Source organism: Papaver somniferum, chromosome 9 (genome assembly GCF_003573695.1).
Source record: "Papaver somniferum cultivar HN1 chromosome 9, ASM357369v1, whole genome shotgun sequence".
Classification (NCBI taxonomy): domain Eukaryota; kingdom Viridiplantae; phylum Streptophyta; class Magnoliopsida; order Ranunculales; family Papaveraceae; genus Papaver; species Papaver somniferum.
The window spans coordinates 58,514,192-58,532,758 of record NC_039366.1 but is presented as its reverse complement, the minus strand read 5'-3'; positions in this window follow the sequence as shown (position 1 = coordinate 58,532,758).

The window sequence follows — 18,567 nt, the reverse complement described above, 5'->3', positions numbered from 1 at the left end:
TTTATGACAATGTCTTGTAACGGGCGTAGTGTACGCCACACGCTGTAAACCGCCAAACCAATACCCAATGAGCATCCCCCAGTTTGTAACATGTGTTGATGTCTCGAGCGTTTTCGTGGAAAACATATAACATGTTGTTGTTGTTTGGAAAGTTGAGCTTGGGAGACTTGCCGGCTCGGTGGTGACCTTCGACGGTCGAGATTTTGTATCTTGAGAGGAAAGGTAGCCGTTGATTATTGCAATCCTTCGTTTGGTAGCCAGTGGCACGAAAGCATGGCCGACCTGGCTTTAATATGGCATAGTTCAAGCGTGGTCAAAAGTCAGGGTTTTGGCATTGTTTGGGCGCGACCAAAACTGTGGCTTGGTGTCGGGCCAAAGGTTGCCATGCGTTGTCTGGTAACCTTGGACGGCTAAGATTTGGATATAATATGGAAGGATGGCCGTTGATCGTCGCAAGCCTTCATTTTGGCAGCCGTAAAGGGAAGGCCTACATGGTATGGCGCGACAAGGTGGACGGCATGCTATTGGCACATGTGGCATGACCGGCATGCCTTGGCACGGCTTAAGCGTTGCCAAAACTAGGGTTTTGGCGTTGGGCCAAAGGTTACCATGCGTTGGTTGGCGACCTTGGAAGGCTAAGATTTGCTTATAAGATGGAAGGATGGCCGTTGATCGTCGCAAGCCTTCGTTTTTGTAGCCGCAAAGGGAAGGCCGGCATGGTATGGCGCGACAAGGTGGCTGGCATGGCATGCCATTGGCACAGTGGTGCGGCTGGCATGGTTGGCATGCCTTGGCGCGAAGACGTGGCTGGCATGGCATGCCATTGGCACAGTGGTGCGGCTGGCATGGTTGGCATGCCTTGGCGCGGAGACGTGGCTGGCATGGCATGCCATTGGCACAGTGGTGCGGCTGGCATGCCTTGGCGCGACGACGTGGATGGCACGGCATGCCATTGGCACAGTGGTGCGGCTGTCATGGTTGGCATGCCTTGGCACGAAGACGTGGCTGTCATGGCATGCCATTGGCACAGTGGTGCGGCTGGCATGGTTGGCATGCCTTGGCGCGGAGACGTGGCTGGCATGGCATGTCATTGGCACAGTGGTGCGACTGGCATGGTTGGCATGCCTTGGCGCGGAGACGTGGATGGCATGGCATGCCATTGGCACATTGGTGCGGCTGGCATGGTTGTCATGCCTTGGCGCGGAGACGTGGATGGCATGCATGCCATTGGCACAGTGGTGCGGATGGCATTGTTGGCATGCCTTGGCGCGGAGACGTGGCTGGCATGGCATCCTATTGGTACAATGGTGCGGCTGGCATGGCATGCCATTGGCACAGTGGTGCGGCTGGCATGGTTGGCATGCCTTGGCGAGGTAGCATGAGAATTAGGGTTTGACATAGATGATGTCAGTCAATGTTAAGGGTTCTTCCTTTGAACATGACCCATGTAAAAAAAAAGGCACCCCGGTAATTCTTACGTAGGCATGATGATTGATTCAATAAATGTGCTAATGGTCATAGCGACGTCATGTCAGATGTACAGTTTTACGATTTTAACCCTAAGATAAAAACCACCATCAACAACACGTACACTATTTTAATAGGGTACAAAAACCTATATTCACTCAATATAAGTTCCTTTGAATGCCTTCTATGCTATGTTCCCCGGCTGAACCCTTAATGTTGATATGGCATAACGATTTGTGTTCACTCGCAGCAGAGTAGCACGAATATCCAAGTATCAAGGATATGTTCCCCGGCTGAACCCTTAATATTGATATGGCATGACGATTTGTGTTCAATCGCAGCAGAGTAGCACGAATCTCCCAGTATCAAGGATATGTTCCCCGGCTGAACCCTTAAATATTGATATGGCATGACGCTTTGTGTCCACTCGCAGCAGAGTAACACGAATCTCCAAGTATCAACGATATATTCCTCGGCTGAACCCTTAATGTTGATATGGCATGACGATTTGTGTTCACTCGCAACAGAGTAGCATGAATCTCCAAGTATCAAGGATATGTTCCCCGGCTGAACCCTTGAATATTGATATGGCATGATGATTTGTGTCCACTCGCAGCAGAGTAACACGAATCTCCAAGTATCAAGGATATATATTCCTCGTCTGAACTCTTAATGCTGATATGGCATGAAGATTTGTGTTCACTCGCAGAAGAGTAGCAAGAATTTCCAAGTATCAAGGATAAGGTATTTACATAAGGTATTCAAATCAGACAAGCATGCTGCTCTCTGGCAATGAACTTAAAAGAACTTTGTGTCAACACATAGAATTCAATCAATTACCCTGAATAACTTGCAGAAGTTAGGTTTTCGCGCCTCACGCAGTATACCATACCTTGCTTGTCAAAAATTAAGCCTAGGCGAACTAGGTAATTAATCTGCCATGGATGAGAAGGTGCAAAACCTCTCCCAGAATCAGAAAAACAGGGAGCAGCAGCAGCAAAGGGAAGCGTGGCCATGCCTTAGGCCAGCTGGCGCCACTTTCCATTGACCACGCCCCATCCTAAACCGGCCCTATTTCTCTCGACCAATCAGGTCGCTTTAAACTCGCCACGCGCACGTAAGTTTTGGTTGGGCCCATGCTTTCCGACCCCACTTCTGATCGACCAATCAGGTCGCTCTTAAGCCGCCACACTTGATTGGCCGACCTCCTTTTATTGGCCAATCAAGTCGCTCTAAACTTTCCACCAGACATTAAAGGCCAAACGCACCCTGCCGCGCCACCATGCTAACTGGCAGGCCAAACGCACCCTGCCGCGCCACCATGCTAACATATTGATCGACATGCTAACATGCCACTCTACCGCGGTAACATGCCAACACGCCACTCTACCGCGGTAACATGCCAACATGCCACTTTGCCGCGGTAACATGCCAACATGCTACTTCGTAACATGTCACTTCGTGGCAACCTGCCATAAATAACCACCCACGACAATCCCTACTCATGTGGCCATTTCCACACAATGGCCTTGCCATAGTTCCTTTGCCATAGCCATGGCGCCGTTTGCACAAAAGTATCGCCATGCCGCGGCCGCATGCCACGCGCACTAATTAGGGTTTCGACATGCCAAACCCTAATTTGGGAAAAGCTGCCACGCCACATGTGGGTCCAACACCACGACACCAAATCTTAGCCTTGGCCACGCCGCCAAGCCCTAATTCTTACCACGACGCCAAATCTTAGCCTTGGCCACGTCGCCAAGCCCTAGTTCTTACCACGGCGCCAAATCTTAGCCTTGGCCACGCCGCCAAGCCCTAATTCTTACCACGGCGCCAAACCCTAGCCTTGCCATGCCGTCAAATCCCTAATTCTTACCACGGCGCCAAATCTTAGCCTTGGCCATGCCGCCAAAGCCCTAATTCTTACCACGTTGCCAAATCTTAGCCTTGGCCATGCCGTCAGGCCCTAATTCTTACCACGACGCAAAATCCTAGACTCGGCCACGCTGCCAAGCCCTAATTCTTACCACGACGCCAAATCTTAGCCTTGGCCACGCCGCCAAGCCCTAATTTTGGCCAAGGCGCCAAATCCTAGCCTTGGCCACACCACCAAGCCCTAATTTTGTCCAAGGCGCCAAATCCTAGCCTTGGCCACGCCGCCAAGCCCTAATTTTGGCCACGACGCCAAATCCTAGGCGTGGCCACGCTACAACGCCTCGGCTACGCCACTAGAATGCCGCTATGCAATTTCAGCCGTACAAGTTCGCCACTGAACTGACAGACTTGTGGTGAGTTTCAGGAAACCAGCTGCCTTAATCTAGTGGCCATGGCTACGCCAGGCGCCACTTGTGTCAACGTGCCACTGGCATGCACCAGCCATGCCAGCCGTGCCACATTGCAACTGGCGTACACAAAAACGCCACTGCTCCATCATCAGGCGCCAATACAAGGTAGCCATAATCAATGGATACCCTCCTTCATGAGATGCGATCTCATCCACCGTCGAACTGACAAACTGGCGGCAAGTTTTAGGCGACTAGCCAAAACGAGCCTAATAGCCTTACATGCTATTTTCCTTCGGTAAGTCCCTTGACTTTGACTTACCACACGTAGCAAAGTGCTACATGCTTTCCACGAAAACACTCGAGACATCAAACATGTCACAAACTGGGGATACTCATCAGGGTATTGGTCTGGCGGTTTACAGTGTGCGGCGTGCAATGCGCCCATTACAAGAAAGTGTCATGAAGTGGGACAATTAGTGGTGGTAAAAGTAACGGTGTAAACAATTCATTTCCTTCATTATGGAAGCATAATGTCTGACGGTTACACAAATTCACTTCCTTCATCATGGAAGCATAACGTCTGACAGTTACACATTACTATATCCTTCCACCACTCAATCGTGTCCACTTCCTACGAGACCAGGTTGTGTTTCAATATGGCTTGTATAAATAGGCTTCACCTATTTTCACCAAACAACAAGTTTTGGTCGGAAACAACACAGTGTCTGGAAATCACCTGGTAGCTTTCTATTATGCTCGCCAGTTCTACTTTCAGATACAAGTCATAAACAACCACACCTTCATAATCAACTATTCTGGTCTCAACACTCTCTTCGTTTCCCTCCATTATACCAACCCTTATCCTTCACTTTGTGACCGAAGAAAGCCAGTCCAGTCCAGTCCAGTACGAAGTTAGCTTGGAGTAGCCTAGTGTATGTAGCGGCTTAATATAGTGTGTCTTCAATCTGGACTAGGTCCCGGGGTTTTTCTGCATTTGCGGTTTCCTCGTTAACCCCTTCACTTTGGGGTTCAACTACAGTCCAGTCTGAAGTTAGCTTGGAGTAGGCTAGTGTTTGTAGCGGCTTAATACAATGTGTATTCAATCTGGACTAGGTCCCAGGGTTTTTCTGCATTTGCGGTTTCTTCATTAACAAAATTTCTTGTGCCTGTGTTATTTCAATTTCCGCATTATATTGTTTTATCTTTATAATTGAAATAATACAGATTGTGCGTTTAGATCATCAATTAGAATAATCCAACCTTTGGTTGTTGATTGTCATTGATTGATCCTTGGATATTGGTCTTTGGTACCATCCAAGTTATTCTTTTTATTTGATTAGAACTCGCAGTTCTTGCTTGAGTAAATCAAATCAAGAGAGAGATATAAACTCGTTGATATACTTTTCATTGATTGAGTCTTGTTGATTCTCTTGAAAGTATATTCGAGTTTGTCCATACAGATTGCTAAGCGAAATATTCGGTCGTGTTGTTAAACCCCCGCTTTTTCAAATCCATATGGCAATAAAACCGATAAAGCAAACAAGCAAATTATCCAACAGAAAGAAGAACCAGCATAATGGGAGGAAGGCAAAGAGAATCCGGTACGAAGAAAAAAGCACGCTCTACACAAGTTATAAATTGGCTAACTCCTGGCGCTTTTCATCAAGATTTTCGCGTACATCCACCTCTGCAACCTCGTCCCGCAGCAGCTCGTCGTTAGACACTCCGACATCATTAAACAGATGATCCAAAGCGCCTCTCCTACTAGCCGTCGCCTCGACACGTTTCTTCAGTTCATCTTCTAACTCCTTGACTTGACTGGTGATCCGTCTACGAGGGTCATTACGACTCTTCACCTTTACCAGCAACTCCCCCAACCAGTCGATGGGAAATTGAACATTGAGCGTAGGCTGCACAGTAGTTTCCCAACCGCGCATTTTCGTAGCGTCAATATGATCTTTCTCTACGCACGTCAGCTTGTCGGCGATATCTAAGAGGTTCCTGATCATGTACAATACAATCAGATGTCTAGAAGACCCACTTTTGCCATGTGACCTCCACCATGCTCTAAAATATCCTTGTAAGCGGCAGAAAAATTGGTAGGAACCCAGAAGCCATGGACAAGGGTATGAGTGGCAGGATCCACTCCAGCGTCAGCAACACTCACTATTAAGGGGAAACGAAACGGCGTGGCTTCAGAATCTTCTTGCACAATAAAGGTGTAGATGGTGGATTTTCGACAAAGGCTAAATTCGCAAACTCATACGAAGCTCTGATTCAACAATCAGACGTGAGTATCGAGACAAGGGTCTCTCATCGAATTCTCAACGGAGAGTACCTTCTCTCAGAGTACATGTGGATATGTGGTCTCACGACTGGAAAACGACATATCTCATGAATACTGAATACTTTCAGTGATTATTTCTATATAGCATCACGAGATGGACGGCTCCTAGACAGCTTGCTCTGCTAGTATAGAGCGATAACGTCTTCAGGAACAAACAACAAGTTTATCCTGACTATTTAAAGGATATGACTTACCGGCAAGCTCATATCGGGATAATTAATGCTCCTAGACATCTTGCTCTGCTAGTATAGAGCCACAAAGTTAATTATTCCTAATTACAATTGCTCCTATTCCATGGTCGAATCCACGACTGGTCCCATGGAATGGCAATAACGATTGTTCTGATTCTATGATCGAATCAATGACTTGATCTCATAGAATAGCAATAACTATATTATCTCATTACTCTGATTTCATGATCCAATCCACAACTAGTATCATAAATGGTAATAGATAAATCTTAATTACTCCGACTCTATGGTAGAATCTACGTTCCCATGGAATGGTAATGCTCACTTTATTATTCTGAATTCGTAGTCGAATCCTCAGCTGATCTTACAAATTAATAATGAACATCTTATTGCTCAGTTTTGTGAATTATTCTCTACCGAATTCCAAAATTTGTAATAAATAATCAACGACCGGGTGTCTGAGCTACCTCTAAGTAAGCCCCGATTCAAATGGTGAAGGTGTATTCAACGACGATACACTAACAGTCACCGCACGAACGAGTATTTCAAAAATACAACGAAATGATGAACCTATGCAAAATAGAGAAGAAAATAATAAATAATTAAAAATATTCACCAGGGTGCTGGGAGCACGGACACACGACCGACCGATCGTGTCGTGGTCAATCCCACGCCAGTTTTATATTTTTAATGCATTTTTATTATTTTCCATGATTTGATGAAAATTCTCTCATTTTATCAAATCTCCTTCGTCTCGAGGAAACTTCTCGGTTTCATGGTACTTCCATAAATCCAAAAAAAATAATATAAAATTAAGGAAAGGAGTGTGGGGCGTGACCATTGGCCAACCGGCCGGCCATGCCCTAGCTGGTCCCACACCCCCTTTGTTTCATTATTTTATTATTATTAGTTTTCCTTGAATTCATCAAATTCCTTGATTTCATGGTATTTCTCTCAAATTAGGAAAAATTCCCTCAAATCATCAAAATACTTAAAAATATTAAAAAAATAGGGAAACTTGTGGGACCAGGCCCTAGCCGGCCGGCCATGCCTTCCACGGTCCCACATGCCCTTGTTTTTATTATTTTAATATTTTTTGCTTCCTTGGACTCATGAAAACTCCTTCAATTCATGGAAACTCCCTAAATTCATCAAACTTCTCAAAATTCATGAATTTTTCATAAAATCATCAAAATATTATAAAATTAAGGAAAAGGCACCACGGGACTGTGGTCACGACCGGCCGACCATGCCTTGACCACGGCGATCCCACGCCTCCTCATTTCTTATTTTATAATTAATTTTCATCATCTCATGGTGTTTTCCTCAGTTTCGTCGAAACCCTAATTTTGGCATATTTTCTCGAATGGATGCTCAATTGCACGCCAGAAAATATCAAAATTCTCAGGACTGAGACGCGGACGCCTTGGGAACACGAGCACGCTATCTTGACCGACCAAGATTGGCTTTGGCTCACGGAAGCCGGTCCCATCAATTTTCATAGTTTTGACCTAATTTGCACAATTGCTCGTATCAGGTCCAAAATTCTTCCAAACACTTTGGATTTTCATGAAGTGATCTTCAGGCGGTCACGTGACAACCCAGGGCCGGTTTCATGACTCCATGGTCGGTCCCTCGCCTCGTCATAATTAATTAGGTTTTCTCACCTAAGGCTCAGACGAGCAATTTTGAATAAATGATTAAGCCATCATTTAATCATTGTTCCACCAACAAATCGTCAACTCTTCAGGAGTTCTTCGTATTTGCTCACGTGAGAATATGGACACTACATGGTTGATCCACGGTCCCATGTAGTCGCTCCCTCCTTCGTCTCATGGTTGAAATTCTGATGAACCATGAATTGATCATCAATTGATCAAATTAGGGTTTCTGAATCCAAGGATCATCATTCCAGATTCCAACCTTAATAATTTTACGACGACCTCATGGTCATTAATTTTATTAATTATGCTCGGTTCAACGACCAGTATTCTAATTAATATTTTTGGTACGCTGCCAATAATCCATCAGATGAGCAACACATGCTCAGACGATCAAATATTCAACAATTCATCACATGAGCAACACTTGCTCAGATGATAAATATTTGCTCAAACCAAGGAATATTGGTTCAACAATCAATATTCAACGATCCATCGAATGAGCAATACTTGCTCACTTCATCGTAAGAACTATACCTCTGTCTCATGACATGTTCAATTCATGAGTTTCAGAACATCATGTTCAACTCAGCAACTACATGGACTCATCGTCCCATCAAACCACGAAGTCATCAATTGACTAAAAACCACGAGACGTCAATCGTGTCACGGGGGGATATCACTTAGGGTTTTGGTCTGGCGGTCTACGGCACGTGTGTTCAAACACACGATGGAATGTGAGCAAGTCGTGCAATCAGTTGAAGGAATTCACGAGGTAGTGGGTGGAAAATCGACCAAGTCTCCACACGTTGAGCAACTGGTTTCAAACACGATCTCCACTTCCCCACTCCTTGATTCCATCAACTGTCACACTTCATGGAATCATGGTGTCTACAATTCCAGCAATATAAATAAGTCTCTGAATCATGATTGAATCATCATCAACTATCATCAATCTCACGTCTCATCGACAACACGAGATCATCAACTCATCAATTGAGCAACTACTCTCAATTGAGCAATTTCAATCACTCAGAGCTTATCGTATTCAGAATTCACACACCCACAATCTTTGATTACCATTGATTCCACACATTCTCAGCTTCCCTCCTACAGATCAACCCATCCTCTCTTGTGACCGAATTTACTCTGGAACGGTCATTGTCTTGATTTAGGCCGGAGTACTACAGATTGATCTCTCGAATCTAAAGCACCCCCTTTGCAGCGGTGCATCTGTGTGAGGTTTAACATTTCGCTCGGTTCGAGGAGTCTCCTCCGTACGGTCGTCTCCTCAATTCCTTAAAAACCAGCAAATCGTTTTTCCCCATCTACAGATTGGCGACCACAGTGGGAGATCATTCTCTCGGTTGCAATCTAACAATCTCACAAGATGGTTGGTCTTAGGACTAATTCAACTAATTCAGATCAGAATATTTCAAACGGCAACATTCCTCATGTTACACCTGGCGGCATGGGGCAGAGGGATCCCGACTTTGGCAGAGTTGGCTCAAATCCTAGAGGTCCATACCAGGAACATGGACCTGATGAAGGAGACGATAAACCACATCCTCGACTTTCTCATCAGATTAACATCCGAGTTAGGCGGTATCTCCGCTCCAGAAGCCTCAACACCGGGGACTGAGCGTCATCTGACCCTCAAATCAACAGCTTCACCACATACGAGAAGCCGGTGGAACAAGAGGTCACACATTTGATTGAAAATCTGTGAACTCCTGCACTTCTCCAGGGATCAGCGCACAGACACATTTTCAGCACTCAACCAGATATCATCCAGCGTGCAAATAACGCCACCAACACCATCAGTTGAAGAAGTCTCCCTAGTGCCTGGGCATTCGATCGACAACATCTCTTTTGGAGAAGAAGATCGCATGACGGATGAAGGACACAACCGAGCATTGTATGTCACTGGTTTCATCAAAGGCACCGAATTTAGAAGAGCTCTTGTTGACACCGGTGCTTCACCAACATTGTCACTATGAAGACTCTCAGGATGGCCAGATTCCCACAAGGTAAAATCGTTCGCTATCCCATCCTAATGACAGGATTTGAAGGAAGTCAAAGCCATACATATGGATATGCATACATAGATTTGAGGGTGGGGCCGATTCGATCGAAAGCAAAGTTTCATGTGATCGAGCAAGAACCTGACTACCACATAATACTGGGACGCCCATGGCTCCATGATAACAAGGTGGTTCCTTCAACATACCATCAATGCATGAAGGCCCTGCTCGACAACAAGATCGTTCGCATTCCGGCTTCATCATCTCCTTATGCTCTCGTCTATGATACTGAGTTCCTTGAATCTCAAAAAGGCGTCCCGGAACCTCCAAGCAGGATTCGCAGTACTCCACTTCCAAGCTGGAAGACTATCGAGAAGGCTGATAACGATCCGTCATCCTCAGCTGCTAAAATGATCAAGTCACCTACTACACCGACTAAACGCCATAATGATCAAGTCTCAACTCCAGGGACAAACTTCACGACCGATCGAGACGTAGAAGGGAGAGTCATTTATCGCCGACGGAAAGATTAGCAATTAATCGGGGAGAACGATGAAAAGTCTCCCCACCATGAAGAATCGTGTCAGAGTGAGCTATCACTTGAAGAAGAAGTCCAAGATGCCCCACGACAACTACAGGACGCACTGACTCTACCACTGACGATCTTGAAACAATCAACATTGGGACTGAAGACGATCCAAGGCCAATCCTGATCAGTTCAGCGCTATCACCAGAGGAGCGGACCGAGCTGGTAAAATTATTGAAAGAATATCAAGATGTCTTCGCCTGGACGTACGAAGAAATGCCGGGTCTGGATGACAAACTCGTCACCCATCACCTGCACATCGTCCCTGGTTCCAAAGCTGTCAAACAACCGCCCCAATTTAGACACGAAGTCGAGGAGCAAATCAAGGTCGAAATCCAGAAACTGTTGGCAGCAGGGTTCATCAACCTATTCTTCATCCAACGTGGCTAGCAAATGTGGTACCTGTTAAGAAGAAAAATGGTCAAATCAGATGTTGTGTCGACTTCAGGAACTTGAATAAATGTTGTCCAAAGGATGATTTTCCTCTACCCAACATTGACATGCTCGTCGATGCAACCAGTGGTCACGGTATGTTCTCATTCATGGACGGCTATAGTGGGTACAACCAGATCAAGATGTATGAACATGACGCCAACAAGACTGCGTTCCGTACTCCCATTGGGAATTTTCACTACACTGTGATGCCCTTTGGATTAAAGAATGCTGGTGCCACCTATCAACGAGCCATGACTGCCATATTCCACGACATGATGCACAAGCAAGTAGAAGACTATGTTGATGATGTGGTGGTAAAATCGAAGACTCGAGCATCTCATCTCGAAGTTCTAAGGCAGGTGTTTGAAAGTGCAGAGAATACAAATTAAAAATGAATCCTTTAAAGTGCGCATTCGGAGTTTCTTCCGGAAAATTCTTAGGATTCCTGGTCACGGCTGAAGGGATCAAAGTCGACCCAGACAAGGCAAAAGCTATTACCACCATGCCTCCTCCACGTACCGTGAAGGAACTACAGAGCTTTATGGGCAAGGTAAATTATATTCGACGCTTCATTCCTGGATTAGCTCAACTCATTGCTTCGTTCACACCTCTGCTGAAGAAAGGAGCAAGCTTCACCTGGACACTGTTCAACAAGAAGCTTTCCATAAAATACAACAGATATTATTGTCACCGGCCGTCATGAGGTCTCCAGTGCAGGGACGACCTCTGATTCTTTACACAGCCTCCAGTGACGTCGCCATCGGCGCACTCCTCGCTCAGGAAGACGACGAAGGCGTCGAACGACCGATTTACTACTTCAGCCGCACAATGAGAGATGCTCAACTCCGATATCCAAAGGCCGAAAGGGCATGCCTGGCATTGGTACATGCAATCCAGAAGTTCAGACATTACTTACTATCTAACAGGGTCGTACTCATCTCCAAAGCTGATCCCATAAAGTTCTTGCTATCAAAGCCAGCCTTGATAGGGAGACCAGCGAAGTGGCTACTCCAGATGTCAGAATTTGACATAGCTTGCACGCCACCTAAAATCAAAGGTCAAGCGGTCGCAGACTTGCTCGCCGCTTTTCCAGGGGAAGACACAACAACACTACATGAAGAAGTGCCCGGCGAATTCCCAGACATCTTGGTCATCAAGGAAGAAACATGGCTTCTATACTTTGATGGATCTGCCACCCCTAGTAGTGACACCGGAGGAGCGCATAGTGCTGGTGTCTCCATCTGGTGAAGTTTTCTCACATTCGTTCAAGTTGGATTTCCACTGCACCAACAACTCAGCGGAATATGAAGCCTTCCTATTAGGATTATCCTTGGCCAAGCAAGCAGGAGCAAACACCTCGAGATAAGGGGAGATTCAAAATTATTGGTCAACCAGATGAATGGAACGTATTCTCTCAAAGAAATCACACTTGCTCCATTCAGAACCGAAGCTCAGCGACTGTTGACCTATTTTGCTGACGCAACGATCGTCCATACTGGACGGACTAACAATAGGCATGCTGATTGCCTAGCAACTCTCGCCTCCAAGCTGCAATTCGAAGGAGCACAGAAAACGATCACTGTACAGAGGCGTGTATCTTCAACTTGGCTCACTCAGATCGAAGACATTCCAGCGAACGATTGGCGAGCACCCATCATTCATGAATTGAGCAGCTCTTTCAGAAGGCCAAGTCAGCCTCAAGGAATTGAAGAACTACTTCTTGCTTCATGGAGGGCTATACTATCGAAACCCCGATGGATCTCTATCACGATGTTTTGGGAGCGACGAAGCGGAAGAACAGCTCAAGCGCATACATGAGGAAGTCTGTGGGCAAACGTTAGTGGTAACACTTTACAGAAAGCTTCAAATAATGGGGTACTATTGGCCATCCATGGAGACTCAGTCAAGAGCTTTACAAGGATCTTGTTTAGATTTCCAACACCTCCTCATCACTTAGAGGTTTTGACGGTCCACCACAATGGGGACTGGAGGGAGCTTTACATCAAATATCTCTGGGACAACGAACTACCACTGGAAAAGAAGCAAGCAGTTAAACTCATTCAGAAAACTAAGAGGTTCGTCTATCTCGATGGGATATTATACCGCAAAAGCTTTGGTGGAAATTTACTGATGTGCTTAGCCTAACATGAAATCCCTACAATCCTGAAGGAAGTACATGATGGAGAACATCAAGGAAAGAGGAAACTATTTCTTCAAATTCATGAGAAATATTATTGGCCAACCATGTAAGATGATGCAGCCGCACACGTTCAGAGGTGTCACCAACGCCAAACCCATGGTAATCTCATCCATACTCCTTGTCTCCCGTTGAATTCTGTGAATAGTCCATGGCCTTTCTACAGCTGGGGACTAGATATCATTGGGAAGATCAATCCAGCATCTTCAAAACAACATGAATACATCATCACTGCGGCAGAGTACTTCACTAAGTGGGTCGAAGATATTCCTCTTCGAAGCACCACTGGAGTTACGATTGCCGCCTTCATAAAAGAGCACATAATATGCAGATTCGGAGTTCCTAAGAATATAATCACAGATAACGGAACTCCTTTTGCCAATCAAGATGTTGAGAAGCTTCTCAATAAATATGGGATCAAACAAATCTTCTCCACGCCTTACTATCCACAAGGAAATGGTCAAGCAGAAAGTACCAACAAGACTTTGGTCAGTATTATTAGTCGGACGATTCATGACAATCCTCGATCATGGCATGAGAAACTACCCATGGATCTATGGGCTTACAGAACTGCACCAAGGAGATCGATCGTTACTTCGCCATATTCCCTTATCTATGGAGCCGACGCCATACTTCCAGCAGAAATCAAAGTTCCCTCAGCCAGGATTGCAGCATCCAGTGGTGTACAATGGGATGAGGCCGAAATCTCCAGATCAAGAATCGCTGAGCTAGATATGCTGGAATCAAGGAGAACCAAGGTGGAAAAATATGTGGAAGCTTACAAACAGAGGATCTCCAGAGCCTACAACAAAATGGTAAGACCTCAAACATTTCAAGTAGGAGATTTGGTATTAAAGACAGCAAAGCACATTCAACAAGACATGTCCGCTCCTAAGTTCTCTGCTAAATGGGAAGGGCCATATGTTATTATCAAAGCAGTGTCTAGCGGATACTACAAAATTTTAGCAATCAATGGAGGAAAGGAAGGAAACATCATCAATGGCAAATGGCTCAAAGCTTATTACGCCTGATCCATGAAAAAAACTACCTCTTCATCATTTCAAGCATTTTGAAAAATGTAATTTCATTCCTCCAAAGAGCATGGGAATGTTCCTTTGTTCATTAAACATTTCATAAATGAGCAAAATTCGTTCATACCATGATCAACTGTTTCACCTAACTAGAAACTCATATTTACTCAAAAAACAACAACCACAAATGCTCACTCAGAGCAAACCATCCAGCAACGGATAATCCTTGTAAGAAGCCTCTTCAAGCTTCTTCTGAAAAATCTTGGTATTTGCCTTCAAATCTTCGACCGCTTTCTCAACCCTTGCTGACTCCAGAGCCAGTATCCTCTCCTCATCCAGTAAAGCTGCATTCATGGAAATTGTATCAGCAGCCTCCGCCGCCTTATGAACCTTTATTATCTCAAGACGACGACGGAGCCAGCTCACATTGAATCGCAATATCTCACAATTCGAGATCATTTCATCCCACTGGTGTAGTTCATGGTTTTTGACGTCTCGCAAGTGCATCTGATTCATTTCCTCTATGATGGGCAATAGCCCCGCTACCGTGGTTAAAAGGTTTGGAAGAAAACCTTTCCACACTTCTGTGGTAGCAATGTGACTTAGTACAATCTCAAGAGTCATAGGTTTACTTACAGACGATCCAGCTTCATCACGAGCCGATCCATACCGGGAAGGAGCTCTAACAGTCCGCTTAGGCCTTGCATTATGAGGAGTAGCATTCTTCTTACAGTCCTACGACAAATCATTCTCTTGTGATCAACAATCTCGATTGAACAAAGATAAGAAAGGAGAAGAATAAGAAGTGTACAACTTACGGGGATAGACGTTTCTATTTCACGCTTCGACTGAAGATCATTTTGAGAAGAAATGCTATTGCTCGACATGACGGCAAGAGGGTAGGGTCAAAACTTCTCTGCACGATGAAACTGACTCAGGGATGGAAGAAATATTTGCATATATCATATATTTGGAGTCTTGAAAATATATATATCAGGCGATAGTCATGTAGTCAACTCAGTTACGAGTTTCACTGAAACCCTAGACTTCAAAGATCGATATCGAAGACATGGAGGAAAGTAACACACTGGGGACTGAACATCACGGGTCAAACGAAGCCTTGTACATGTCATGAATTCTCGGCCGTGTGTTATGTTACTTCTCATGAAAATCGACAAGTCATGATGAATTTGGATATATGGACATTGGTCCATGTCATGGATTAGAATAAATCGACGTTAACAAAATGTTCATCATTAAGAAGAAAAGTCTAATTGAAGTAAAGTCGTTTAAACAGTCAAAAGAAAGATATCCACTATGAAGACTAAAAAGGGAATGCTCTACCATCTACAAGAATATGGAAGTAAAACTACTCGTCGGACTCATCCGAATTGTCAGCTTCATCGTCACTGTCCTTCTCGGAATCATCTTCTTCGGAGTAACTGTCAGGATCATTGGTGAAGTCCGGTGGACGGAAGATAACATCATCATCTGAATCCGAATTATCTTCTGCTGCAGCTTCAGCTTCAATTTTCTTCATCGTCCTCTGATGCTCTCTTTCATATCGATCAGGCTTAATGTAACGCTCGGATGGTTCCCATGTGATCTCTCCTTCGGAAGCATCAGCATCATAATCAGAAGGCACCCCATCCAAGAATCGACGCTTCTCCTCAACCCTCTGTCTTTTACGCCGGGTGCGATCTTTTTCATGTTGACGGGCATCCTCCTTTTTGTCTTCAGCTCTTTTCTTTTCGAGTTCAGCAAAAGAGACTCTTTGCTCACCCAAAGGAACATTAGGCTTCACCCATTCCTGGGTAACCCTATCCTTTTTTTTCGCTACGGGAGCGTCGGAATCCTCATCAGAAGAGCCAGAGGAAGAAGAGGAATACCAGTAATCGTAATTGTTGTTATTGTTGGTCGACATTTTCTGGAACCGGAAGATCAAAGATTACTACTATGTAAACAAACCAACATCAGAAAAAAATGGTAACTCTTAACTCTTACCGTTTATACTTCCACTAACAATAGTGATAGTAATGCTAGAGTTAACACCTCAAAATCGTTCGTCTCTTCGAAAACTGCAAAAAACGAACGAAGCTTTATTAATTTCGAAACTGATTTTTCATAAAATCATGGACACAATTTTCATAATGTGAACATTCACACAACTGACCTATGAAGTTCATAACAATAAAATATTTCATCATAAATATATTGTCTATCTTCGAAGGTTCCTCAAAACCCACGTTTCTGATTTTTCGAAAAAACAGCACTTAATGCAACATTGCTTACATGAATTTTCAAGAATTTTATCTAATGAAAACAAATTCATGCAAATAAAATATACCATCATATTTTACACAATATATGTCACGGCTGCATATATATAAAAAATAAAAATAAAAATCCTTCGTATCGTCGTTATTTGTCTTTAAAACGAAGGTTTATTTCAAAAAATATTGTAAAAGCTCACATCTCATACATATGATAAAGTTTTGTATTTACATGAAAGCTCATAAGCAAAATTTTATCACTGGACACAAGTTCATCATACATATTTTCCTTCGTTTCATCGTTATTTGTTTTTAAAACGAATGATTATTCCGATTTCATGAAAATTCACTTCTTTTATGATAAAATCTTGGTACACATGAAAACTCATAAACTAAGTTTTATCAATGTACCTAGGTTCATATATAAAAAAAATCTCTCCTAAATCAGGTATTATAGTTAGTTTTCAAAACTAACGATTGAACGAACATACGTTTTCAAAAAACGAGGGTTTTTCATAAAACTCACACTAATATGCACACATGTATATAAATTCATCATGATAAAAGCATGAGCAACTCATGAGGATCATAAACATCAGCAAAAATAAAAAATACACGTACCTGGTCGACCGGAATTTGGCCGGCGGCAACAGACGGCGACTGGCGGCGGCGGCGCTGTTCCCGACGGTCTTCTCCTACTGCTGGCGTGAAGGTGCTGAGATGGTGGAGAGCTGGTCATGGGAAAAAAACAAAAAGGATTAATCCCTTTTATATCAATTTTATTTCCAAAACCTAATTTTCTAAGGATTTCCTTATTGGGCCCGACCCGCGAATCCTAACCGACCACGGACTCGTCGTCCAAACCAGCGGTTCAACACCAATTTATGCTCATCAAACGACGCTTCAATCATGACATTGAAGCCTTCATAAAGCCGTGGCTTGCTCATGCTCACTAAATCCGGTAACGTCTCAACTTACGACTAAGTTCAATTACTGGTATTATTATTTATGGCCGGAAAATCACCATTTAATGTTGACTGAGGAACACAGCTTTCCTCAGTAAGCAGGGGACTTAATGTAGATGGTGGATTTTCGACAAAGGCTAAATTCGCAAACTCATACGAAGCTCGGATTCAGCAATCAGACGTGAGTATCGAGACATGGGTCTCTCATCGAATTCTCAATGGAGAGTACCTTCTCTCAGAGTACATGTGGATATGTGGTCTCACGACTGGACAACGTCATATCTCATGAATACTGGACAACGTCATATCTCATGAATACTGAATACTTTCAGTGATTATTTCTATATATCATCACGAGATGGACGGCTCCTAGACAGCTTGCTCTGCTAGTATAGAGCGATAACGTCTTCAGGAACAAAAAACAAGTTTACCCTGACTATATAAAGAATATGACTTACCGGCAAACTCATATCGGGATAATTAATGCTCCTAGACAGCTTGCTCTGCTAGTATAGAGCCACAAAGTTAATTATTCCTAATTACAATTGCTCCTATTCCATGGTCGAATCCACGACTGGTCCCATGGAATGGCAATAACGATTGTTCTGATTCTATGATCGAATCCACGACTTGATCTCATAGAATAGCAATAACTATATTATCTCATTACTCCGATTTCATGATTGAATCCACAACTGGTATCATAAATGGTAATAGATAAATCTTAATTACTCCAATTCAATGGTCGAATCTACGATCCCATGGAATGGTAATGCTCACTTTATTATTCTGAATTCGTAGTCGAATCCTCAGCTGATCTTACGAATTAATAATAAACATCTTATTGCTCAGTTTTGTGAATTATTCTCCACCGAATTCCACAATTAGTGATAAATAATCAACGACCGGGCGTCTGAGCTACCTTTAAGTAAGCCCCGATTAAAATGGTGAAGGTTTATTCAACGATGATACACTAACAGTCACCGCACGAACGAGTATTTCAAAAATACAACGAAACGATGAACCTATGCAAAATAGAGAAGAAAATAATAAATAATTAAAAATATTGACCAGGGTGCTGGGAGCAAGGACACACGACCGACCG